The following is a 26,026-nucleotide window of genomic DNA, read 5'->3' on the forward strand; positions in this document are numbered from 1 at the left end:
ATGGTCCTATGCGCTGTCACTGCACGGCTAATCGTCTAGAGGCATCACCCTTGTTGATAGCTACATCCCATCCTCTCAGTGAAAATGGTCCAAATGCTCTTTCACAGCACGGCTAATCATCTGTCAGTTCTCAATCAGGTTGAAGTAGAATCCCTTGATTCTTTTGCGTTTGTCATCACGCCCAGCCTTCAGGAGTTTGAAGCTCGTCACAGTCATTCAATACCGGAGTCCTACTCGGAATACCACAGACAAGGTTAGACTTTTCGGATTCCCGGGATCCTACTCGGAATACCACAGACAAGGTTAGACTTTCCGGATCCCCATGAATGCCGCCATCTATCTAGCTTATACCACGAAGATTCTGTTGGAGAATCTAAGAGATATGCGCCCGGCCTAAGGTACAACGGAAGTGGTTGTCAGTCACGCGCGTTCATAGGTGAGAATGATGATGAGTGTTACTGATCATGACATTCATCAAAGTGTTGTGCAATGTATATCTTGGAATAAGAATAAAAGAGAATTGAATAGAAAGTAATAGTGATTGTATTGAAACTTGAGGTACAGCAGAGCTCCACACCCTTAATCTATGGTGTGCAGAAACTCTACCGTTGAAAATACATAAGTGAAAGGTTCAGGCATGGCCGAATGGCCAGCCCCCCTGAATGATAAAAAGACCGAATGATCAAAGACTAAACAGTCAAGAGATTAAACTGTCAAAAGATGTCTAATACAATAGTAAATTATCCTATTTATACTAGACTAGCTACTAGGGTTTACATGAGTAAGTAATTGATGCATAAATCCACTTCCGGGGCCCACTTGGTGTATGCTTGGGCTGAGCTTGATCTATCCACGAGCTGAGGCTTTTCTTGGAGTTGAACTCCAAGTTATAACGTGTTTTGGGCGTTCAACTCCGGATCATGACGTGTTTCTGGCGTTTAACTCCAGACAGCATCATGTACTTGGCGTTCAACGCCAATTTACGTCGTCAATTTCCGAATAAAGTATGCACTATTATATATTGCTGGAAAGCTCTGGATGTCTAATTTCCAACACCGTTGAAAGCGCGCCATTTGGAGTTCTGTAGCTCCAGAAAATCCATTTTAAGCGCAGGGAGGTCAGATTCCAACAGCATCAGCAGTCCTTTTGTCAGCCTTTTTTCAGAGTTTTGCTCAAGTCCCTCTGTAACGACCCAATTTCTGGTAAGTCATAATCATACTAGAAACTGAGCGCTACCAACTTGTCTTCCTAATTATTATCTATTATTTATCATATGAGCTTGATTCGTTGTTAAAAGCGTAGTTAAATTGCGAGGTATATTTTTTTTTTGAAAACATTTGGGTTAATAGACGGAATCAGTCATAATCAATTCACAAGTAATAACAGATAAGTCAATTATAAACAACCACACATAAATACATTACGAGTAGCTAGAAACATTCATTTATCCAGCCTTTGTTAGAGTATAGACCATTAGTTAGAACACCCCTAGATATAGCTAAATAATATCTATATATATATATACATACAACATCCCAGGTCCTGACCTGTTCAAGAAGTCCCTAAGCTGGCACCCAGGCTAGCCTAGACTCTATACTCACCTAGTCCCTCTAAACTACTAAAGCGAGGGAAAGTATGTTCTAAGTCTTCAAAACTCAAGTCAGGTGAACGTCACCAAAAGGTAGAACATCGTCTGCTGCTCTTCTGCACGATCAGACATTGCCATAGAGCGTCTCTTTGGTACCACATCGAGTAGCCACACAACAGGAGTATTGTACACGGGTTTTAGGTTAAAGTGCGCATATGAACGGGGTGCAGACGTTGGCTAGTCTCACAGTATATACGTATAATCAGAGAACGATATTCACCCTAGACTCAGAAGACTACCTAGAGCAGGATCCTCTTCGCAGAATCATCATCAACGAACTACGGTAAGGTACTCTTACTTCCATCTGAAGGGGAAGGGAGAGAGAAGGGGTAAGAACTGGGGAGTTCTTAGTAAGGTCGGGGTTATTAGTTAAGTTCATTAATTTCGTGTTGTTTTGCAAACGAATAGCAAAATACAAAAAGCAGTAAATAGAAGATGAAGATAAATAGAGGAAATAGAGAAAATAGAAAACAGAACACAAACAGAAGAATACAAGAAAATAACACAAGCACAGAGAATGGAATACAAACAAGGAAAGCATACATTCATACCACAATCATAACAAAGGAAATGCGCAACCAAGTATGATGCATGTCTGTCCTATGCAGGCCATGAGCTCACGTGTCGGTTTACACCCTGCATCCCGACATTACCTAGGAACAAGTCCCAGATATGGCTTCCCTTTGTGTCCTTAGTGCATATGTGTCGGTGGTAAGAATACCACTCCTTCGTGACTACCGGCAATCGGCGCAAAGCCCGACCCCATAATATACGCACAAGGGGAAACAATGATCCTCAGTTCGTGGGCGTCCCCGAGATCAATTCACAACAATAAAACAGAGATCTTCAGTTCGTGGGTTATTCCCCGAGATCAATACACAATAACATAGTGATCTTCAGTCCGTGGGTTATATCCGAGATCAATACACAGCAAACAATGATCTTCAGTTCGTGAGTTATACCCGAGATCAACATACAACAATAACATAGTGATCTTCAGTTCGTGGGTTATACCCGAGATCAACACACAACGATTCATGGGTTATTCCCGTAATCAATGATTATCAGTCCGTGGGTTTTTCCCGCTTATAAAATAGTTAACAGTTCATAGGTTTCCCCGAGATCAATGATCATTCAGTTCGTGGGTACTTCCCGAATTCAACCAATTATTAGTTCATGGGTGTCCCCCGTAGTTAAACAACTAACAGTTCGTGGGGTATTCCCGCCTTTTATCGTTTTTCGTTATCCTTTCTCAACCTCAACAAATCCACAAATCAATATTCATTTCCTCTTTCCCTTTGAATCCTTAACACATATTCCTAAACCTTTCTTAACTTTCTCTTTATCTCTTTACTCTGCTCTAATTACTCTGTTTTCTGTATCTCTTTATTTTTCTCTGATTACTATTTCCTTTATATATATGTTACTCTTCTTCTCTTCATCTCTTTCCTCAACTCTGATTATTCTGTTCTCTGTGTTTCCCTACTCTGCTCTGATTTTCTGCTTAACATATATAGTTGAAGCTTATGTAAATTTCGGTATGAATAGTTAGCCTGTCCCAAGTATAGGTTCATTAAGTCTATACTGAAACAGTTTAACTTTTCATATAATACCTAACCCTAGTCGCAACTCAAGGACTAACTATGTTGCCCTAGTTCGTTCACTAATCTCTGTCTGTTCTTCTGTTATTAAAACATTACAGACTTTTTCTTCGACTTTTATCTTTTCTTCAACTTTTTATCTTTCTTTTATCTTTGCCTCACTAACATGTTATTACCACTCCCTAAGTGTTTTATGAAGGTAATTATGAGATTCTGCACTTAAAGTTGTCTTTCTAAAGCTTTTACAGAAAACTGCCTTTTCTGCATTATTTTATTATTTTTTATTAAAATATTATTTTTAATTAAATATTATTATTTATTTTATTATTATTATTATTTTATCATTAATTTTCGAAAATTAACTTTACTTTAACCTTTAACCTTTAAAATTCACTTTTTACCCCGGTAACTTTTAATATTTCTACTTTAACCACCCTAACTTTCAGAAATTACCAAATAACACCTTAAACACCAAAATAATTACTTCCTTGCCCTTTCTAAGATCTAAAAGGCGTTCTTCAGTGTTCTTCACCACACTCAAAGTGTTCTTCATGTTCTTCATATATTCTTCAAATTCTTTCTCTGTTTTTACCCGTTTTTCAGTCCTTTCAGCAACCGATTTTTACCATAATTCAAAATAAAATTGCAGCCACTAAAACCCCATCTTTTCTACATGATTTCAACACAAATTGAACCCCAATTTAAGCTCTAGGGTTTCGTTTTCCAGCAGCCATAAGAACACACATTCATAGCTTGAATTTCATCAAATTTCATCAAAATTTCACCAAATTTTCACCAAGAATCAATCATATATGCAACCACTTTTTAGCACAGCCAAATCATACAACATTCACACATCTCAAACACAAATAATCAAGATTAATTTCGTGACACCCTACCTGGTTTTGCTGCTCCTAATTCAATCAAACTTTCAGGTGGTCCTTAAGCACTTTTTCCTCCTAAAACACATCAAGAAAACACATTTTTACCCATGTTTCCTTGAAACCGAATTGAAGAGGGAGGGAGACAGCCATCTCACCTTATTTCCAGCCTTGATAATTCACATGGTTATGTAGAGGAAGAAGAGAGGATCATTTTGGTGAAATCGGAGTTTTGATTTGAGTTTTAGTTCAGAAGAAATCAAGCTTTGAAGATTTATGAACCAAGAACTTTCTCTCCTTTTTCTCTTGGTGATTTTCGGCCACAATGAGCAAATGAGGCAGCCTTGGGGGTTTTGGGGGTGTAGGGTGAGTTGTGATTGGTTGGCTTGGAGGTGGATTAAAATAATATTAAAATATCTCTGGTGTATAACTACTAAAACTAGGTGTATCGGAACACTTGTAAAAACATCTCTAAAAATTATTTTCTGAGCTACTAGCATAAATGACACTAGTAACATATTTATTATGAGAATAAAACATGAATAATGAGGCCTTAGCATTGCTAAAGTCATCAGAGAGTGCTGGTGCTAAGCTGCACCAGTAAACCGTAAACCCGGTTAAACCGATTTTCTGTTTTTAACAAAAACAGACCAGGTAACCTTATAATATCATTCAAGAAGCTTCTCATACTCATATAATGATGATATTACCCTATTATCTCTCTTCTCTCATGAATCGAGTCCGGTTCGTCAAACTGAGACTATTTACGAAAAACCGGATCAAAACTCCTAACCGATACGGTTCAAAAACTAGGTTCTCCGTGGCCGCGTTGTCGAGCTTGACTCGGAAAAGGTTCTAGCTTAAGGATGACATAATGACAATGAGGATTGAGATACTTGATGATATATCAAAGGTGTTCCCTTTACTGATCTTCTGGCAAAATTCGTGCCTTCAGAAAATATCTCGCATACTCGAAAATCAGGGTTGTTACATTCTACCCTCCTAAAAGAAAATTTTGCCCTCAAAATTTCAGCCGCATGCAAGAATCCATCTTCAAGTAGTCAATTTCCTTCAAGCCATCCTGACGAAGAGATCAGTCCATTCCTTACAGCATCCAAATCTCACGCAGCCATAGCCATGAAGATCATAACAGCTATAAAGATAGCTGTGGCTTACGTCGATTCATCGTTCGGAGCTCGATTAAACCATGCCTATTCACAGTCATTGAGGTCTTATCCGCACCAAACAATCAATATTAAGGTGATCAGTCTTAATATCTCAAGTTAAGTACGAACATTCCCAAAATGAGCACTCATAGACATTCATGCCAAATGTATCTTAAAGATACCCTAACGGCATGAGACACATAAGCAGAGTATGCAATGAAGCATAGTCAGTCCACTCCCCAGGCTCTACTGGGAACGACCTGGCTCTGATACCAAATTGTAACGACCCAATTTCTGGTAAGTCATGATCATACTAGAAACTGAGCGCTACCAACTTGTCTTCCTAATTATTATCTATTATTTATCATATGAGCCTGATTCGTTGTTAAAAGCGTAGTTAAATTGCGAGGTATATTTTTTTTTGAAAACATTTGGGTTAATAGACGGAATCAGTCAAAATCAATTCACAAGTAATAACAGATAAGTCAATTATAAACAACCACACATAAATACATCACGAGTAGCTAGAAACATTCATTTATCCAGCCTTTGTTAGAGTATAGACCATTAGTTAGAACACCCCTAGATATAGCTAAATAATATCTATATATATATATACATACAACATCCCAGGTCCTGACCTGTTCAAGAAGTCCCTAAGCTGGCACCCAGGCTAGCCTAGACTCTATACTCACCTAGTCCCTCTAAACTACTAAAGCGAGGGAAAGTATGTTCTAAGTCTTCAAAACTCAAGTCAGGTGAACGTCACCAAAAGGTAGAACATCGTCTGCTGCTCTTCTGCACGATCAGACATTGCCATAGAGCATCTCTTTGGTACCACATCGAGTAGCCACACAACAGGAGTATTGTACACGGGTTTTAGGTTAAAGTGCGCATATGAACGGGGTGCAGACGTTGGCTAGTCTCACAGTATATACGTATAATCAGAGAACGATATTCACCCTAGACTCAGAAGACTACCTAGAGCAGGATCCTCTTCGCAGAATCATCATCAACGAACTACGGTAAGGTACTCTTACTTCCATCTGAAGGGGAAGGGAGAGAGAAGGGGTAAGAACTGGGGAGTTCTTAGTAGGGTCGGGGTTATTAGTTAAGTTCATTAATTTCGTGTTGTTTTGCAAACGAATAGCAAAATACAAAAAGCAGTAAATAGAAGATGAAGATAAATAGAGGAAATAGAGAAAATAGAAAACAGAACACAAACAGAAGAATACAAGAAAATAACACAAGCACGGAGAATGGAATACAAACAAGGAAAGCATACATTCATACCACAATTATAACAAAGGAAATGCGCAACCAAGTATGATGCATGTCTGTCCTATGCAGGCCATGAGCTCACGTGTCGGTTTACACCCTGCATCCCGACATTACCTAGGAACAAGTCCCAAATATGGCTTCCCTTTGTGTCCTTAGTGCATATGTGTCGGTGGTAAGAATACCACTCCTTCGTGACTACCGGCAATCGGCGCAAAGCCCGACCCCATAATATACGCACAAGGGGAAACAGTGATCCTCAGTTCGTGGGCGTCCCCGAGATCAATTCACAACAATAAAACAGAGATCTTCAGTTCGTGGGTTATTCCCCGAGATCAATACACAATAACATAGTGATCTTCAGTCCGTGGGTTATATCCGAGATCAATACACAGCAAACAATGATCTTCAGTTCGTGAGTTATACCCGAGATCAACATACAACAATAACATAGTGATCTTCAGTTCGTGGGTTATACCCGAGATCAACACACAACGATTCATGGGTTATTCCCGTAATCAATGATTATCAGTCCGTGGGTTTTTCCCGCTTATAAAATAGTTAACAGTTCATAGGTTTCCCCGAGATCAATGATCATTCAGTTCGTGGGTACTTCCCGAATTCAACCAATTATTAGTTCATGGGTGTCCCCCGTAGTTAAACAACTAACAGTTCGTGGGGTATTCCCGCCTTTTATCGTTTTTCGTTATCCTTTCTCAACCTCAACAAATCCACAAATCAATATTCATTTCCTCTTTCCCTTTGAATCCTTAACACATATTCCTAAACCTTTCTTAACTTTCTCTTTATCTCTTTACTCTGCTCTAATTACTCTGTTTTCTGTATCTCTTTATTTTTCTCTGATTACTATTTCCTTTATATATATGTTACTCTTCTTCTCTTCATCTCTTTCCTCAACTCTGATTATTCTGTTCTCTGTGTTTCCCTACTCTGCTCTGATTTTCTCTGCTTAACATATATAGTTGAAGCTTATGTAAATTTCGGTATGAATAGTTAGCCTGTCCCAAGTATAGGTTCATTAAGTCTATACTGAAACAGTTTAACTTTTCATATAATACCTAACCCTAGTCGCAACTCAAGGACTAACTATGTTGCCCTAGTTCGTTCACTAATCTCTGTCTGTTCTTCTGTTATTAAAACATTACAGACTTTTTCTTCGACTTTTATCTTTTCTTCAACTTTTTATCTTTCTTTTATCTTTGCCTCACTAACATGTTATTACCACTCCCTAAGTGTTTTATGAAGGTAATTATGAGATTCTGCACTTAAAGTTGTCTTTCTAAAGCTTTTACAGAAAACTGCCTTTTCTGCATTATTTTATTATTTTTTATTAAAATATTATTTTTAATTAAATATTATTATTTAATATTTTATTATTATTTATTATTTTATCATTAATTTTCGAAAATTAACTTTACTTTAACCTTTAACCTTTAAAATTCACTTTTTACCCCGGTAACTTTTAATATTTCTACTTTAACCACCCTAACTTTCAGAAATTACCAAATAACCCCTTAAACACCAAAATAATTACTTCCTTGCCCTTTCTAAGATCTAAAAGGTGTTCTTCAGTGTTCTTCACCACACTCAAAGTGTTCTTCATGTTCTTCATATATTCTTCAAATTCTTTCTCTGTTTTTACCCGTTTTTCAGTCCTTTCAGCAACCGATTTTTACCATAATTCAAAATAAAATTGCAGCCACTAAAACCCCATCTTTTCTACATGATTTCAACACAAATTGAACCCCAATTTAAACTCTAGGGTTTCGTTTTCCAGCAGCCATAAGAACACACATTCATAGCTTGAATTTCATCAAATTTCATCAAAATTTCACCAAATTTTCACCAAGAATCAATCATATATGCAACCACTTTTTAGCACAGCCAAATCATACAACATTCACACATCTCAAACACAAATAATCAAGATTAATTTCGTGACACCCTACCTGGTTTTGCTGCTCCTAATTCAATCAAACTTTCAGGTGGTCCTTAAGCACTTTTTCCTCCTAAAACACATCAAGAAAACACATTTTTACCCATGTTTCCTTGAAACCGAATTGAAGAGGGAGGGAGACAGCCATCTCACCTTATTTCCAGCCTTGATAATTCACATGGTTATGTAGAGGAAGAAGAGAGGATCATTTTGGTGAAATCAGAGTTTTGATTTGAGTTTTAGTTCAGAAGAAATCAAGCTTTGAAGATTTATGAACCAAGAACTTTCTCTCCTTTTTCTCTTGGTGATTTTCGGCCACAATGAGCAAATGAGGCAGCCTTGGGGGTTTTGGGGGTGTAGGGTGAGTTGTGATTGGTTGGCTTGGAGGTGGATTAAAATAATATTAAAATATCTCTGGTGTATAACTACTAAAACTAGGTGTATCGGAACACTTGTAAAAACATCTCTAAAAATTATCTTCTGAGCTACTAGCATAAATGACACTAGTAACATATTTATTATGAGAATAAAACATGAATAATGAGGCCTTAGCATTGCTAAAGTCATCAGAGAGTGCTGGTGCTAAGCTGCACCAGTAAACCGTAAACCCGGTTAAACCGATTTTCTGTTTTTAACAAAAACAGACCAGGTAACCTTATAATATCATTCAAGAAGCTTCTCATACTCATATAATGATGATATTACCCTATTATCTCTCTTCTCTCATGAATCGAGTCCGGTTCGTCAAACTGAGACTATTTACGAAAAATCGGATCAAAACTCCTAACCGATACGGTTCAAAAACTAGGTTCTCCGTGGCCGCGTTGTCGAGCTTGACTCGGAAAAGGTTCTAGCTTAAGGATGACATAATGACAATGAGGATTGAGATACTTGATGATATATCAAAGGTGTTCCCTTTACTGATCTTCTGGCAAAATTCGTGCCTTCAGAAAATATCTCGCATACTCGAAAATCAGGGTTGTTACACCCTCAATTTCAGCCAGAGATTACCTGAAATCACAAAAAATTACACAAACTCATAGTAAAGTCCAAAAATGTGAATTTAACATAAAAACTAATGAAAACATCCCTAAAAGTAGCTTGAACTTACTAAAAACTACCTAAAAACAATGCCAAAAAGCGTATAAATTATCTGCTCATCAATTTGATTTTGAAAATTAATGACTTGGCTAACAAGAAAAGATATGATTCAAACATTAAACCTTTCTCAACAGAAAAGGAACATACTTGAAATGTTGAATCAAATCATTAATTGATAGCAAGTATTTTTGAAAATGGAAAGAAATTGATTTTGAAAACGTATGATTGAAACGATATTATTTGAAAAAGATTTTGATTTTGAAAAATTTTGAAAACTTGAAAAAAAATTGAATTAAAAACAGAATCTTCCCTCTTGTGCCATCCTGGCGTTAAACGCCCAGAATGGTATCCATTCTGGCGTTTAACGCCCAAATTGCTACCCTTTTGCGCGTTAAACGCCCAACTAGGCACCCTGGCTGGCGTTTAAACGCCAGTTTTCCTTTTTCACTGGGCATTTTGAACGCCCAGCTTTTTCTGTATGATTCCTCTGCTGTATGTTCTAAATCTTCAATTCTCTGTATTATTGACTTGAAAAGACACAAATAAAAAAATTTTTGGATTTTTGATGACGAGGAATAATCAAAATACAACTAAAATCAAATAACAATGCATGCAAGACACCAAACTTAGCAGTTTGTATACCATTGACACTAACAAAATGAGAATGCATATCAGAAACAACAAAACACTCAAGTCAAGAGAATTTAAAGATCAGAGCAAGGAAATCATCAAGAACAACTTGAAGACCAATGAAGACACATGCATGAATGCAAGAAGAACAGAAACATGCAATTGACACCAAACTTAACATGAGACACTAGACTCAACAAGAAACATACAATATTTTTGGTTTTTATGATTTTGCAATTTTTTTGGATTTTTCGAAAATTAAGTGGAAAAGAAAATAAAGGTATCAAAATTCTTAATGAGAATTCCAGGAATCATGCAATGTTAGTCTAAAGCTTCAGTCTAAAGAAATTAGACATGGCTAGCCAAGCTTCAGCAGGACATTGCATTCAAGAGCTAAATTGATGAGAATCAATCAGCTTTGGTGATGATAAGAACATCACCTTGAAACACTAGAATTCATTCTTAAGAACTCTGAAGAAGGATACCTAATCTAAGCAACAAGATGAACCGTCAGTTGTCCAAACTCAACAATCCCCGGCAACGGCGCCAAAAACTTGGTACACGAAATTGTGATCTCTACTTTTCACAACTCAAACAATCCCCGGTAATGGCTCCAAAAACTTGGTGCTCAATACCATGGTCTAAATATAATTTCACAACTTCGCACAACTAACCAGCAAGTGCACTGGGTCGTCCAAGTAATAAACCTTACGCGAGTAAGGGTCGATCCCACGGAGATTGTTGGTATGAAGCAAGCTATGGTCACCTTGTAAATCTCAGTCAGGCAGATTCAAATGGTTATGAGTGATATATGAATAAATCATAAAGATAGAAATACTTATGTAATTCATTGGTGAGAATTTCAGATAAGCGTATGGAGATGCTTTGTCCCTTCCGTCTCTCTGCTTTCCTACTGTCTTCATCCAATCCTTCTTACTCCTTTCCATGGCAAGCTGTATGTTGGGCATCAACGTTGTCAGTGGCTACAGTCCCTTCCTCTCAATGAAAATGTTCAACGCACCCTGTCACGGCACGGCTAATCATCTGTCGGTTCTCAATCAGGTTGGAATAGAATCCATTGATTCTTTTGCGTCTGTCACTAACGCCCAGCCTTCAGGAGTTTGAAGCTCGTCACAGTCATTCAATCATTGAATCCTACTCAGAATACCACAGACAAGGTTTAGACCTTCCGGATTCTCTTGAATGCCGCCATTAATTCTAGCTTATACCACGAAGATTCCGATTAAGGGATCCAAGAGATATACATTCAAGCCTTGTTTGCTTGTAGAACGGAGGTGGTTGTCAGGCACTCGTTCATAAGTGAGAATGATGATGAGCGTCACATAATCATCACATTCATCATGTTCTTGGGTGCAAATGAATATCTTAGAACAAGAATAAGCTGAATTGAATAGAAGAACAATAGTAATTGCATTAATATTCGAGCTACAGCAGAGCTCCACACCTTAATCTATGGTGTGTAGAAACTCCACCGTTTGAAAATACATAAGAACAAGAGTGATCATTGGCTTCGGCCCCAGAGAGGGAACCAGAAAAACCAAGATCTAAAGTGATCAAAAGATTCAAAGATCTAAAGATGATCTAAGATCCAAAGATGAAAATACAATAGTAAAAGGTCCTATTTGTAGAGAACTAGTAGCCTAGGGTTTACAGAAATGAGTAAATGACATAAAAATCCACTTCCGGGCCGACTTGGTGTGTGCTTGGGCTGAGCATTGAAGATTTCATGTGTAGAGACTTTTCTTGGAGTTAAACGCCAGCTTTTGTGCCAGTTTGGGCGTTTAACTCCCATTCTTGTGCCAGTTCCGGCGTTTAACGCTGGGCAGTTTTGAGCTGATTTGGAACGCCGGTTTGGGCCATCAAATCTCGGGCAAAGTATGGACTATTATATATTGCTGGAAAGCCCAGAATGTCTACTTTCCAACGCAGTTAAGATCGCGCCAATTGGGCTTCTGTAGCTCCAGAAAATCCACTTTGAGTGCAGGGAGGTCAGAATCCAACAGCATCTGCAGTCCTTTTCAGCCTCTGAATCAGATTTTTGCTCAGGTCCCTCAATTTCAGCCAGAAAATACCTGAAATCACAGAAAAACACACAAACTCATAGTAAAGTCCAGAAAAGTGAATTTTAACTAAAAACTAATAAAAATATAATAAAAACTAACTAAAACATACTAAAAACATACTAAAAACAATGCCAAAAAGCGTATAAATTATCCGCTCATCAGTATGTCAAGAGGTTGAAAGGTTCCCGATGACTTCTAATGTTCAATCTTAACTTTTTGACTGGTAAGGCAAGTTTTCTTCTTCCTTTTTCATACCCAGCCATCAAAACACCTATTTTAAATCTTGGTACATCTTTGTAACTCTTGACCGTATCGAGAACTTACTCTGACAAGCTTCCATTACAATCTCTCGACATAGCCCTTCATCATTGGGAATACATATCCTTCCCTTATATGTCCAAAACCCTTTGATGTCTTGTCTTGGCTCGTCTTGCCCTTCATTGTTAATATTTTCCACAAGTTCCAACATCTCTGTCTCCTTAGTTTGTGCTTGTCAACTAGAATACTTGAAATCGAGTGATATTTGCAGTCATCCCAATGACACTTTTAAAACCTAAAAAATGTTAAATAATTAATTAATAAATTAAATGAGAGAAAAAAGGTTAGAAAATTGAAAATTTATAGTTTGGTGAATTACCTATGAGGATTTAATTTGGAAAGTGAAATTGAGCGTAAAGATATAACTAACCGCGGAAAAATGTGTACCGGTCTTAAAATTGACTGTACCGGCTTAAGTGTGTCCAGTGCTATGAGTGAAGAAAATTGAAAATATGAAAATATAAAAATGATAAAGAAAAATATTTAGAACAAAAGCTCAAATACTTATCTCAAAGGTTTTGACCCAAGGTTGGGCCAAAGGAGCCACAAATCACCAACTAGGCCTGTATTGGTCCCAAAGACCAAGCCCACACATATATAGACCCCTGACTTGGTAGTTCAGTCCCAATGCCCCCATTTTGTTGAGAGAGAAGATGAAATGGAGTAAAGAAATGGAAGAAAGTGAACCCTAACCCCACTACTCATCCTTGATTTTATTTGGCTGTAACTTTTGCTCCGGAGCTCCGATTGATGAGCAGTTTCCAGCCACGCATCGCTCTATTCATCCTCTTCAATTCTATGTAAATATTGTGGTGAGTAAATCCGAAATCTCTACCCAATTTTTGAATTTCTCCACTATTTCGCATTTTTGGATACATGGTGTTGAAATCTTGTAATTTTGGTTCTTTAAGGATACTCTAGCATGGATTCCAAGTGGATTTCATAATATATTTTAGTGGATTAAGGTAAAAAAGATCTTTCCCGTTGGATTTTCCAATTTCATGAACCCTAGGTTCAGGAAATTATAATTTTTTTTGGTGAATAGCTTTATTGTTGAGTTGATTGTTGCAGGTTGGTGCCTGTTAATTGGTGGAAGATTAGGCTGGCTTGTGTTCGTGCAAATTGATTTGAGGGCCACTTTGGTGAGGGTTTTAGTGGAGGTTGGAATTGCCAGAGAAATGATTCAAGGGTTTGGAATCACCATTATTAAGGTACGGGTCTTAATTTCAGATAGGCACCATGTAACATTATGTAAAAACCTAGGTTACTTGCTGATGAGCGGATAATTTATACGCTTTTTTGCATTATTTTTAGGTAGTTTTTAGTATGATTTAGTTAGTTTTGAGTATATAATTATTAGCTTTTATGCAAAAATCACATTTCTGGACTTTACTATGAGTTTGTGTATTTTTCTGTGATTTCAGGTATTTTCTGGCTGAAATTAAGGGACCTGAGCAAAAATCTGATTCAGATGTTGAAAAAGGACTGCAGATGCTATTGGATTCTGACCTCCCTGCACTTGAAATGGATTTTCTAGAGCTACAGAAGCCCAATTAGCGCTCTCTCAACTGTGTTGGAAAGTAGACATCTTAGGCTTTCCAGCAATGTATAATAGTCCATACTTTGTCCGAGATTTGATGGCCCAAATTGGCGTCAAAACGCTGGTCAGAGACCCTTTTCTGGCGTTAAACGCCAGAACTGGCATAAAAGCTGGAGTTAAACGCCCAAACTAGCACTAGAGCTGGCGTTTAACTCCAAGAAAAGACTATGCACGTGAAAGCTTCAATGCTCAGCCCAAGCACACACCAAGTGGGCCCCGGAAGTGGATTTCTACACTATCTACCTTAGTTACTCAATTTCTGTAAACCCTAGCTACTAGTTTTAGTATAAATATTACTTTTTCTCATTATATTAGACATCTTGGTTATTTTGGTTCCCTCTCTGGGGCCAAAACCAATGAACACCATTATCACTTATGTATTTTTAACGGTGGAGTTTCTACACCTCATAGATTAAGGTGTGGAGCTTTGCTATTCCTCATGAATTAATACAATTACTACTGTTTTCTATTCAATTCAAGCTTATTCTTGTTCTAAGATATCCATTCACACTTCAATATGATGAATGTGATGATCAAGTGACACTCATCACAATTCTCACTTATGAACCCGTGCATGACAACCACTTCCGTTCTACTTGAAAATAGGCTTGAATGTATATCTCTTGGCCTCTTGGTCCACGACACATGGTTGCCTCTCCTAACAACTGAGCCTTCCATTCCGTGAGATCAGAGTCTTCGTGGTATAAGCTAGAATCAATTTGCAGCATCCTTGAGATCCGAAAAGTCTAAACTTTGTCTGTGGTATTCCGAGTAGGATCTGGGATGGGATGACTGTGACAAGCTTCAAACTCGCGAGTGCTGGGCGCAGTGACAGTGCACAAAAGGATCATTGGATCTTATTCTGACAAGATCGAGAACCGACAGATGATTAGGCTTACGTAACCCGTAGCCAGACCATTTTCACTGAGAGGACGGACAGTAGCCATTGACAACGGTGATCCCCCAACATATAGCTTGCCATGGAAAGGAGTACGCATGACTGGATGAAAGCAGTAGGAAAGCAGGGATTCAAAAGGAACAAAGAATCTCCATATGCTTATCTGAAATTTCTACCAATGAATTACATAAGTATCTCTATCCTATTTTATGTTTATTCTGTCTTTTAATTATCAAAATCCCATAACCATTTGAATCTACCTGACTGAAATTTACAAGATGACTATAGCTTGCTTCAAGCCGACAATCTCTGTGGGATCGACCCTTAATCACGTAAGGTATTACTTGGACGACCCAGTGCACTTGCTGGTCAGCTACGCGAAGTTGTGAAGAAAGTGTGTGAGATCACAATTCCATGTACCAAGTTTTTGGTGCCGGTTCATCTTGTTGCTTAGATTAGGTATTTTCCTTTTTATTTTTTCTTCACAATTTTTAAGAATGAATTCTAGAGTTTCAAATGATGCTTTTATCATCACAGGAGCCAGTTGATTCCCATCAGTTTGGCTGTTGTATGTAATGTCCTGCTGAAGCTTGGTTAACCATGTCTAATCTTTTTAGACTAAAGCTTTAGACTAAAATTGCATGATTCCTGGAATTCTTATTAAAAATTTTGAGTTTCTTGTTTTCTTTTTCAAAATAATTTTCGAAAAAAATACAAAAATAATTTAATAAAATCATAAAAACCAAAAATTTTGTGTTTCTTGTTTGAGTCTAGTGTCAAATTTCAAATTTGGTGTCAATTACATGTTTCTATTTTTCTTGCATTTTTCAAAAATATATGCATTGTGTTCTTCATTGATCTTCAAGTTGTTCTTGACGATTTTCTTTGTTTGATCTTTAAATTCTCTTGTTTTGTGTCTTTTGTTGTTTCTCATGTGCATTCTCAAATTGTTAGTATCTCTAGTATGAAAACTTCTAAGTTTGGTGTCTTGCATGTCTTTCTTTTCTTAAAAATTTTCAAAAATATGTTCTTGATGTTCATCATGACCTTCAAAGTGTTCTTGATGTTCATATTGATATTCAAAGTGTTCTTGCATGCATCTCTTGTTTGATCTTAGTTTTTCATGTTTAATTTTATTTTGTTATTTTTCTCTCTCATCATAAAAAATTCAAAAAAATATAAAAATATATTTTTTCAAGTAAGTAATACAGAGAATTGAAGATTTAGAACATACAACAGAGGAATCACAGAGAAAAAGCTGGGCGTTCAGAAAAACGCCCAGTAAGGAAGGATTTCTGGCATTTAAACGGCAGCCAGGGTACCTGGCTGGGTGTTTAACACCCAAGGAGGTAGCCAAGTGGGCGTTAAACGCCAGAATGGATACCATTCTGGGTGTTTAACGCCAGGATAACACCAAGGAGGTAATTTTGCTTTCAATTCAAATCTTTTTCAAATTTTCAAGTTTTAAAACTAATTTTTCAAATCTTATCTTTTTCATATTCTCTCTTATCAATCATATCTTTTTCAAAATCAAATATTTTTCATTTTTCTTTTAAAATTTTCGAAAATCCTTGCTAACAACTAATGTTGTGATTCAAAAATTTCAAGTTTATTACTTTCTTGTTAAGAAAGGTTCAATATTTGAATTTTAGAATCATATCTTTTAATTTCTTGTTAGTCAAGTCATTAATTTTAAAAATCAAATCTTTTTTAAAATCTTTTTCAATCATATCTTTTTTTAAAATCATATCTTTTTAAAATCAATTTTTTTCAATCATATCTCTTTTAATTTGATATCAAATTTTTCTCTAATTTCTTATCTTTTCAAAATTATTTTCAAATCTTTTTCAACTAATCACTATTTCTTATCTTTTGCAAAACCACCTAACCACTAACTAATTTTTGAAAACCACTAACCACTTTTTCAAAAATATTTTTAATTTTTGAAAACTCTCTCTCTCATCTTTTTCTATTTAATTACTAACTCTTATCCTCCTTTAATAATTCAGATCCCCTCCCTCTCTATAAGTTTGAATTCTTCTCTCTACCTCATCCTTCTATTCTTCTTTTCCTCTGACACATCAAGGAATCTCTATACTGTGACATAGAGAATTCCATACCTTCTTTGTTTCCTTCTCTTTCATATGAGCAGGAACAAGGACAAAGGCATTCTTATTGAAGCTGATCCTGAACCTGAAAGGACCTTGAAGAGAAAGCTAAGAGCAGCTAAAGCACAACACTCTAAAGAGGACTGATGAAAAGTCATCATATGCTAGCTTTTCAAGCATTTTTCACTTGTTTCATTAGTTTTTATGCACTTTCTTGCATTGTAAGTAAGTAATTTTGAGTGGAATTGCATGCTTTCTTTGAATCAATCAACCACCCTTTAATTGACACAAAATCATGAAGTTTAAGCTAAAATTAATTGGTTTTTAAATTGATTTTAAGCTTTGTGAATTTTGTGACACTTTGATTGGTTGTTTTAATTACTTGTAGGTAAAGAAAAGAAAAAAATGAAGAAAACGTGCTCAAATGGAGAAAAGCGTGGCCCAAGGGAAGAAAAACGTGTCTCACAACAAGGAGCAAAGGAAAAAAGCTCTTGCCAAGAGCCTAAAGCTCTTGCCAAAAGCTTTGTTTCAAAAGGCAAGGCAAAACTCAAAACAAAGCTCTTGCCCAAAGCTCTTGCCAAGAGCTTTCTCCAAGAGCTTTTTCAGGCTTCTTCAAGGAAAAATCAAGGGAAAAAGAGCTCAATAATGCACTCACCAAGACTTGAACCCAAGACCAAGAGGGAGGGGGGTAGCGCTACCTCACAAGAAAAACAAGCCAAAATTGGCTTGTTTTCACTCCATGGGGTTCAAACTAAGTCCCTCAAGTAAGCAAAGCTTTGGGCGCTACTCTTGTGCCATGAAAAATGGGCAGCTCCTGCACTCCCCAAGGATCGAACCGGGCACCAAAATGGACCCACGCTGCTCCATCGGTGCGCATGCATACATGGCGCGAACGCGCCCCTATACATCAGGAAACTATAGCAAATTTTATATCATTTTGAAGCTCTAGATGTTAGCTTTCCAACGCAACTGAAACCGCCTCATTTGGACCTCTATAGCTAAAGTTATGGTCGATTGAGTGCGAAGAGGTCAGGCTTGACAGCTTTACGATTCCTTCATTTCTTCATGAGTTCTCCCACTTTGCATGCTTTTCTCCTCACTTCTTCCATCCAATACTTGTCTTATGAACTTGAAATTACTCAACAAACATAAGGGCCCAAAAAGCATGTTTTTACACTTAAGCACAATTCAAGGGAGAATTAAAAAACCATGCTATTTCATTGAATAAATGTGGGAAAAGGTGATAAAATCTCCCAAAGTAAGCACAAGATAAATCATAAAATCGGGGTTTATCAGCACCTCAAGGAAGGGAGACATTAGGCGCTACTTGGTTGCAAGGGAAAATGGCCAGCAAAGTGCTCCACCAAAGGATCGAACCTTGCAACTTCAAGAGGCAAGCAAAGCTCTTGCCAAGAGCTTAGAGCTCTTGCAAAGAGCTTTACTCCCTTGTAACAAGAAGGACGCGTGCAATACTTTGGCAAGGAAGCTCTTGCCCAAAGCTCTTGCCAAGAGCTTTCTCCAAGAGCTTTCCCTTGGGAGGTGCACCATGGGCCAAAAATCCATCAAAAATCCAAATTAATTCATTTCTTCATCAAATTTTAGAGCCCACCCAAATTCTTAGATCCAAATTAGGAAGTGTATAAATAGGTGTTAGTTAGATATAGGGAGGACCTTCTTCTTACTTTTTTGAATTTTGATTTGAGAGTTTTTTTTTCATTTTTTTTTCTTCTGTTTTAATTTTTTTATTTTCTTTGAACTGAACTGGGAAGGAGAATTAAGTACTCTTCCTCTGGGTATTCTTGTTTTCTTTTCTGGAAAGCTTTGTTTGGGTCTTAAGTGTGAAGAATTGAGAAAATTCTGTCTCACTCTCCTCTTAAGATCTCTTTGTTCAATTTACTGCATAATTCAAGAATTTGTGTTCTTCTTTACTGATTTTCATCTTCAATTCTCTTTAAATTGTCTTCTAAATTGGATCAAGGAAGGTAGTGAGATCTAGACTTAGTCTTCTAGTCTCTTGACCCCTGAGATCTTACATTTCCATTTAGTTTATCTGCTGAATGCTTCATCAAGCAAATTTACCTTTCTGTTTGAGATCTATTTCAATTCAAATCATCTTATACTCTTTTCCTTATTGCAATTTACTCTTCTTTGTTTAGATTCTACAATCCCAGCTCCCTGAGCCCTTTAATATTCAAGCAATTTACATTTCTTGCACTCTAAGCTTCTGTTATTTACTTTACTTGCTCTTTAAGATTCAGCATTTTTACTTTCTCTTCTCTTCAATTCACTGCAACTTTCCCTTCTCCCTTTACAATTCATGCAATTTAGCTTCTGTCAATTACAAATCACTCAAATCAACTCTTGTTTGCTTGACTAAATCAACCACTAAACTAAAATTGCTCAATCCTTCAATCCCTGTGGGATCGACCTCACTCATGTGAGTTATTACTACTTGATGCGACCCGGTATACTTGCCGGTGAGTTTTGTGTTGGATCATCTTCCACACCATCAAGTTTTTGGTGCCGTTGCCCGGGATTGATTAGATTGACAATGATTAAGTAAGGTGGTGGTCTAGATTAAGCACTTTTTCTTTCTTTTTCTTTATTTTAACTAAGCATATTAATTGTTTGACACATTGTGTCACCTAACCCTCTAACCACATTCTAGCATTAGAATGTCCATGTTTCATTTGGTTTGCTTGTGATTTTTGCAAGTCATGGAGGCTGAGGTGCGTGAAGAGGGAGTGAGCAACAATACCCAGCCTTCAAGAAGGGTGTTGGCTTCTTACACTATCCCTAATCCCAGACATTATCGGAGCAGCATCCTCACCCCAAATGTTCAGGCAAATGACTTTGAGTTGAAGCCTCAACTAATCACCTTGGTGCAGAACAATTGTGCTTATGGAGGTGGCCCTCTTGAAGATCCCAACCAACATTTGTCTGTTTTCTTGAGAATTTGTGAAATGGTCAAGACAAATAGGGTTCATCCTGACATTTACAAATTACTTCTGTTCCCATTTTCTTTGAGGGACAATGCTACTCAATGGCTGGAAACCTTTCCCAAAGAGAGCATCAACAATTGAGATGAATTGGTGAGCAAATTCCTAGCCAAGTTCTACCCACCTTAGAGGGTCATCAAGCTGAAAACAGAGGTGCAAACATTCATTCAAATAGATGGAGAGTCGTTGTATGATGCCTGGGAGAGATACAAGGCCTTAATCAGAAAATGTCTCCTAGAAATGTTTAGTGAGTGGGATAGACTCCAAAACTTCTATGAAGGGTTAACCCAGAAAGCTCAGGAAGCATTAGATCATTCAGCAGGAGGCTCATTGCAGCTAATAAAGACAGCAGAGGAAGCCCAAAACCTCACAGAGATCGTGGTAAATAATCAATACTTCTTTGCTCATCAAAGACAACGCCACCCAGCCCAGAGAAAGGGTGCACTAGAGTTGGAAGGAGTGGACACTATTCTATCTCAAAACAAGGTGATGCACCAGCAAATCCAACAACAACTTGAGCAAATGGCTAAGAGAATTGATGGACTACAACTTGCTGCAGTGAATACACAAAGCCAATCTCAAACCTCACATGGGTGAAATCAATCTGAAAAAAGTTTTGGGACATTCAATTATGAGCAACAAAGCCCTGAGCAGGTGCAATGCATGAATAACACTTCAAGTTCATTTCAACATAATTTTCATGGTGATGCACACAAGACACCCTAGAATACTCATTCTAATTCAAGGTGGGGTGAGCACCAGAATCAAGGACAAAGGGACTTCAACTATAGCAGCATTAGCAACACAAACAACCAAAGCCATTCATCCAATAATACTAACCAATTCTTTCTACCTCAAAAGATGAGTAAGCTTAGAGTGGAAGTTCAAACCTTCAAGCAAAAGGAAGGTGAATCCCTCTATGAAGCTTGGGAAAGATACAAGCAATTGATCAGAAGGTGTCCTTCTGACATGATTTTAGAATGGAGCATCATAGGTATCTTCTATGATGGTCTGTCCGAGTTATCCAAGATGTCATTGGACCATTTTGTAGGTGAATCTATTCATCTGAAGAAAACGCCTGCAGAAGCCCAGGAACTCATTGAAATGGTTGCAAATAACCAGTTCATGTACACTTCTCAAAGAAACCCTGTAAATAATGGGATAACTCATAAGAAATGAGTTCTTGAGATTGATACTCTGAATACCATATTGGCTCAGAACAAAATACAGACTCAGCAAGTCAATATGATTTCTCAGAATCTGACTGGATTGCAAGCTGCATCTGGCAGTGCTAAACAAGCCTCCTTTGAAGGAGAAGCTTATGACCCTGAGAATCTTGCAATGGAAGAGGTGAATTACATGGGAGAACTATATGGAAACACCTACAATTCTTCATGGAGGAATCACCCAAATTTCTCATGGAAGGATCAACAAAAGCCTCAACAAGGCTTCAATAACAATAATGGTAGGAGAAATAGGTTTAGCAATAGCAATCCTTTTCCATCATCTTCTCAGCAACAGACAGAGAACTCTGAGCAGAGCCATCCTGGCTTAGCAACCATAGTCTCTGATCTACCTAAGACCACACTAGGTTTCATGAATAAAACAAGGTCCTCTATTAGAAATTTGGAGGCACAAGTGGGTCAGCTGAGTAAAAAGGTTACTGAAACTCCTCCTAGCACTCTCCCAAGCAATACAGAAGAAAATCCCAAGAGAGAGTGCAAGGCCATAACCATGACCAACATGGCCGAACCTGGAGAGAGTGAGGAGGACGTGATTCCCAGTGAGAAAAACCTCATGGGATGTCCTCTGAACAAAAAGGAGTTCCCCTTTGAGGAACCAAGGGAATCTGAGGCTCATACAGAGACTATAGAGATTCCATTGAACCTTCTTCTACCATTCATGAGCTCTGATGAGTACTCTTCTTCTGAAGAGGATGAAGATATTACTGAAGAGCAAGTTGCTAAGTACCTTGGAGCAATCATGAAGTTGAATGCCAAGTTATTTGGTAATGAGACTTGGGAGGATAAACCCCCCTTGCTCACCAATGAACTGAATGACTTGATTAGGCAGACATTACCTCAGAAGAAATCAGATCCCAAAAAATTCTTGATACCCTGTACCATAGGCACCATGAATTTTGAGAAGGCTCTGTGTGACCTGGGGTCAGGCATAAACCTCATGTCACTCTCTGTAATGCAGAAACTGGGAATCCTTGAGGTACAAGCTATAAAAATCTCACTAGAGATGGCAGACAAATCCTTGAAACAGGCTTATGGACTTGTAGAGGATGTTTTAGTGAAGGTTGAGGGCCATTACATCCCTGCTGACTTTATAATCCTAGATACTGGGAATGAGGAGGATGAATCCATCATCCTTGGAAGACCCTTCCTAGCCACAACAAGAGCTGTGATTGATGTGGACAGAGGAGAGTTAGTCCTTCAATTGAATAAAGACTACCTTGTGTTTAAGGCTTAAGGATTTCCCTCTGCAACCATAGAGAAGAAGCATGAAAAGCTTCTCTCAATACAAAGTCAAACAAAACCCCCACATTGAAACTCCAAGTTTGGTGTTGGGAGGCCCTAACCATGCTATGAACATCTGTGAAGCTCCATGAGAGCTCACTGTCAAGCTATTGACATTAAAGAAGCACTTGTTGGGAGGCAACTAAATTTTTATTTATCTATGTTAAATTTCCATTTTCCATTGTTATTTTATGTTTTCTTTAGGTTGATGATCATGTGGAGTCACAAAAACAACTGCAAAAATCAAAACAAATTCAAAAACAGCATTAAAAATAGCACACCCTGGAGGAGGAGCTTAAACGCCAGTAAGGGTAGCAAAATGGGCATTAAACGCCCAGTCTGGCACCATTCTGAGCATTTAACGCCAAAAAATGGCACCAGACTGGCGTTTAATGCCAAAAAGGGCACTAAGCTGGCATTAAACGACAAAAAGGGAAGAAAACCTGGCATTTAATGCCAGGAATGGGCAGCAACCTAGTGTTTAACGCCAGGATTAGCACTCAGAGGGCATTTACATGCCAGAATGGTGCAGGAATGAGAAATCCTTGACACCTCAGGACCTGTAGACCCCACAGGATCCCCACCTACCTCAACTCAATCTCTCTCTTCTTCACACATCATATACACTTCTCCCCACCTTGGCCGAACCTTTCTTCACCCACCTTCTCCTCCATTCCTTCTTCTTCTCTATTCTTCTTTCTTCCTTTGCTAGAGGACGAGCAAACCTTTTAAGTTTGGTGTGGTAAAAACGTTGCGTTTTGTTTTTCCATAACCATTTATGGAACCTAAGGCCAGAGAAACCTCTAAAAAGAGAAAAGAGAAGGCAAAAGCTTCCACCTCCGAGTCATGGGAGATAGAGAGATTCATCTCAAAGGTCCATCAAGACCACTTCTATGAAGTTGTGGCCAAGAAGAAGGTGATCCCTGAGGTCCCTTTCATGCTCAAAAGGAATGAGTATCCGGAGATCCGACATGAGATTCGAAAAAGAGGTTGGAAAGTTCTCACCAACCCCTTTCAACAAGTCAGAATCTTAATGGTTCAAGAGTTCTATGCTAATGCATGGATCACCAAGAACCATGATCAAAGTGGGAACCCGAACCCAAAAAATTGGCTTACCATGGTTCGAGGGAAATACTTAGATTTCAGTCTGGAAAATGTAAGGTTGGCATTCAACTTGCAAATGATGCAAGGAGATACACACCCATACACTAGAAGGGTCAACTTTGATCAAAGGTTGGACTAAGTCCTCATGGACTTATGTGTGGAAGGAGCTCAGTGGAAAAGAGACTCCAAAGGCAAGCCGATTCAATTGATCATTCCTACTAGCAACCGATCCGAAGTGGCTGTAGATCGGGCTATCATGATCCATAGCATAATGATTGGAGAGGAAGTAGAAGTTCATGAGGTCATATCTCTAGAACTCTACAAAGTGGCTGAGAAGCCCTCCACTTTGGCAAGGTTAGCCTTTCCTCATCTCATTTGTCACCTATGCAGTTTAGCTGGAATTTTCAAAGAGGAAGACATCCTCATTAAAGAGGACAAGCCCATCACTAAAAAAAGGATGGAGCAAACAAGAGAGCCCATTCATGGACCTCAACAAGAGCATGAGGAAGTCCATCATCAAGAAATCCCTGAGATGCCTTAAGGGATGCATTTTCCTCCACACAACTATTGGGAGCAACTCAACACCTCTTTGGGAGATTTGAGTTCTAATATGGAGCAAATAAGGATGGAGCATTAAGAGCACTCCATTATTCTCCATGAAATTAGAGAGGATCAAATAGCCATGAGGGAAGAGCAACAAATGCAAGGAAGAGACATAGAGGAGCTCAAGCGTTCCATTGGATCTTCAAGAGGAAGAACTAGCCGCCATCACTAAGGTGGACCCATTCTTTGATTTCCTTGTTCTTATCTTTCTGTTTTTTTATTTTTACGCTTTTTGTGTTATCTATGTTTGTATCTTCGTTACATGATCATTAGTGTCTAGTATCTATGTCTTAAGGCTATGAATATGCTATAAATCCTTCACCTTTCTTAAATGAAAAATGTGCCTAATTACAAAAGAACAAGAAGTACTTGAATTTTAAAATTTATCTTGAAATTAGTTTGATTATTTTGATGTGGTGGCAATACTTTTTGCTTTCTAAATGAATGCTTGAACAGTGCATATTTTTTATAGTGAAGTTTATGAATGTTAAAATTGTTGGCTCTTGAAAGAATTATGAAAAAAGAGAAATGTTATTGATAATCTGAAAAATCATAAAATTGATTCTTGAAGCAAGAAAAAGCAGTGAAAAGAACTAAGCTTGCGAAAAGAAAGTGGCAACAATTAAACGAAAAAGGAAAAGCAAGCAAAAAAAGCCAATAGCCCTTTTAACCAAAAGGCAAGGGTAAAAAGGATCCAAGGCTTTGAGCATTAATGGATAGGAGGGCTGGTGGACGAAATTGTGACCCTCTTTGTATTTGCATGAGATTTATTTAATGGCTATTGGCTATGTGTGGACACAACTCCGTTCAACTTAACCAGCAAGTGTACTGGGTCATCCAAGTAATACCTTACGTGAGTAAGGGTCGATCCCACAAAGATTGTTGGTATGAAGCAAGCTATGGTCACCTTGTAAATCTCAGTTAGGCAGATTAAATGGTTATGGGTTTCGAAAATTAATAATAAATAGAAAATAAAAAGGGATAGAAATACTTATGTAAATCAATAGTGGGAATTTCAGATAGGCGTGTGGAGATGCCAGAATCCTTTCGAATCTCTACTTTCTTATTGCTTTCATCCAATCCTTCTTACTCCTTTCCATGGCAAGCTGTATGTAGGGCATCACCATCATCAATGGCTACTTTTAATCCTCTCAGGAAAATGGTCCTATGCGCTGTCACTGCACGGCTAATCGTCTGGAGGCATCACCCTTGTTGATAGCTACATCCCATCCTCTCAGTGAAAATGGTCCAAATGCTCTGTCACAGCACGGCTAATCATCTGTCGGTTCTCAATCAGGTTGGAGTAGAATCCCTTGATTCTTTTGCGTTTGTCATCACGCCCAGCCTTCAGGAGTTTGAAGCTCGTCACAGTCATTCAATACAAAAATCCTACTCGGAATACCACAGACAAAGTTAGACTTTCCGGATTCCCGGGATCCTACTCGGAATACCACAGATAAGGTTAGACTTTTCAGATCCCCATGAATGCCACCATCTATCTAGCTTATACCACGAAGATTCTGTT

At 38.0% G+C, this 26,026-nt stretch overlaps 1 long non-coding RNA gene across 1 annotated transcript; it reads right to left on the minus strand.

Annotated features, from left to right (window-relative positions):
- Positions 1–1,929: 1,929 nt before the first annotated feature.
- Positions 1,930–4,477, minus strand: LOC130932709 (uncharacterized). The gene is made up of 3 exons (XR_009067518.1): positions 4,289–4,477; positions 4,149–4,208; positions 1,930–1,952 (listed from the first exon to the last, which is right to left on the minus strand). It is a non-coding gene; the product is annotated as an uncharacterized LOC130932709 (long non-coding RNA).
- Between the last annotated feature and the right edge of the window lie 21,549 nt (positions 4,478–26,026).

This window comes from Arachis stenosperma, chromosome 6 (genome assembly GCF_014773155.1).
Source record: "Arachis stenosperma cultivar V10309 chromosome 6, arast.V10309.gnm1.PFL2, whole genome shotgun sequence".
Lineage (NCBI taxonomy): Eukaryota > Viridiplantae > Streptophyta > Magnoliopsida > Fabales > Fabaceae > Arachis > Arachis stenosperma.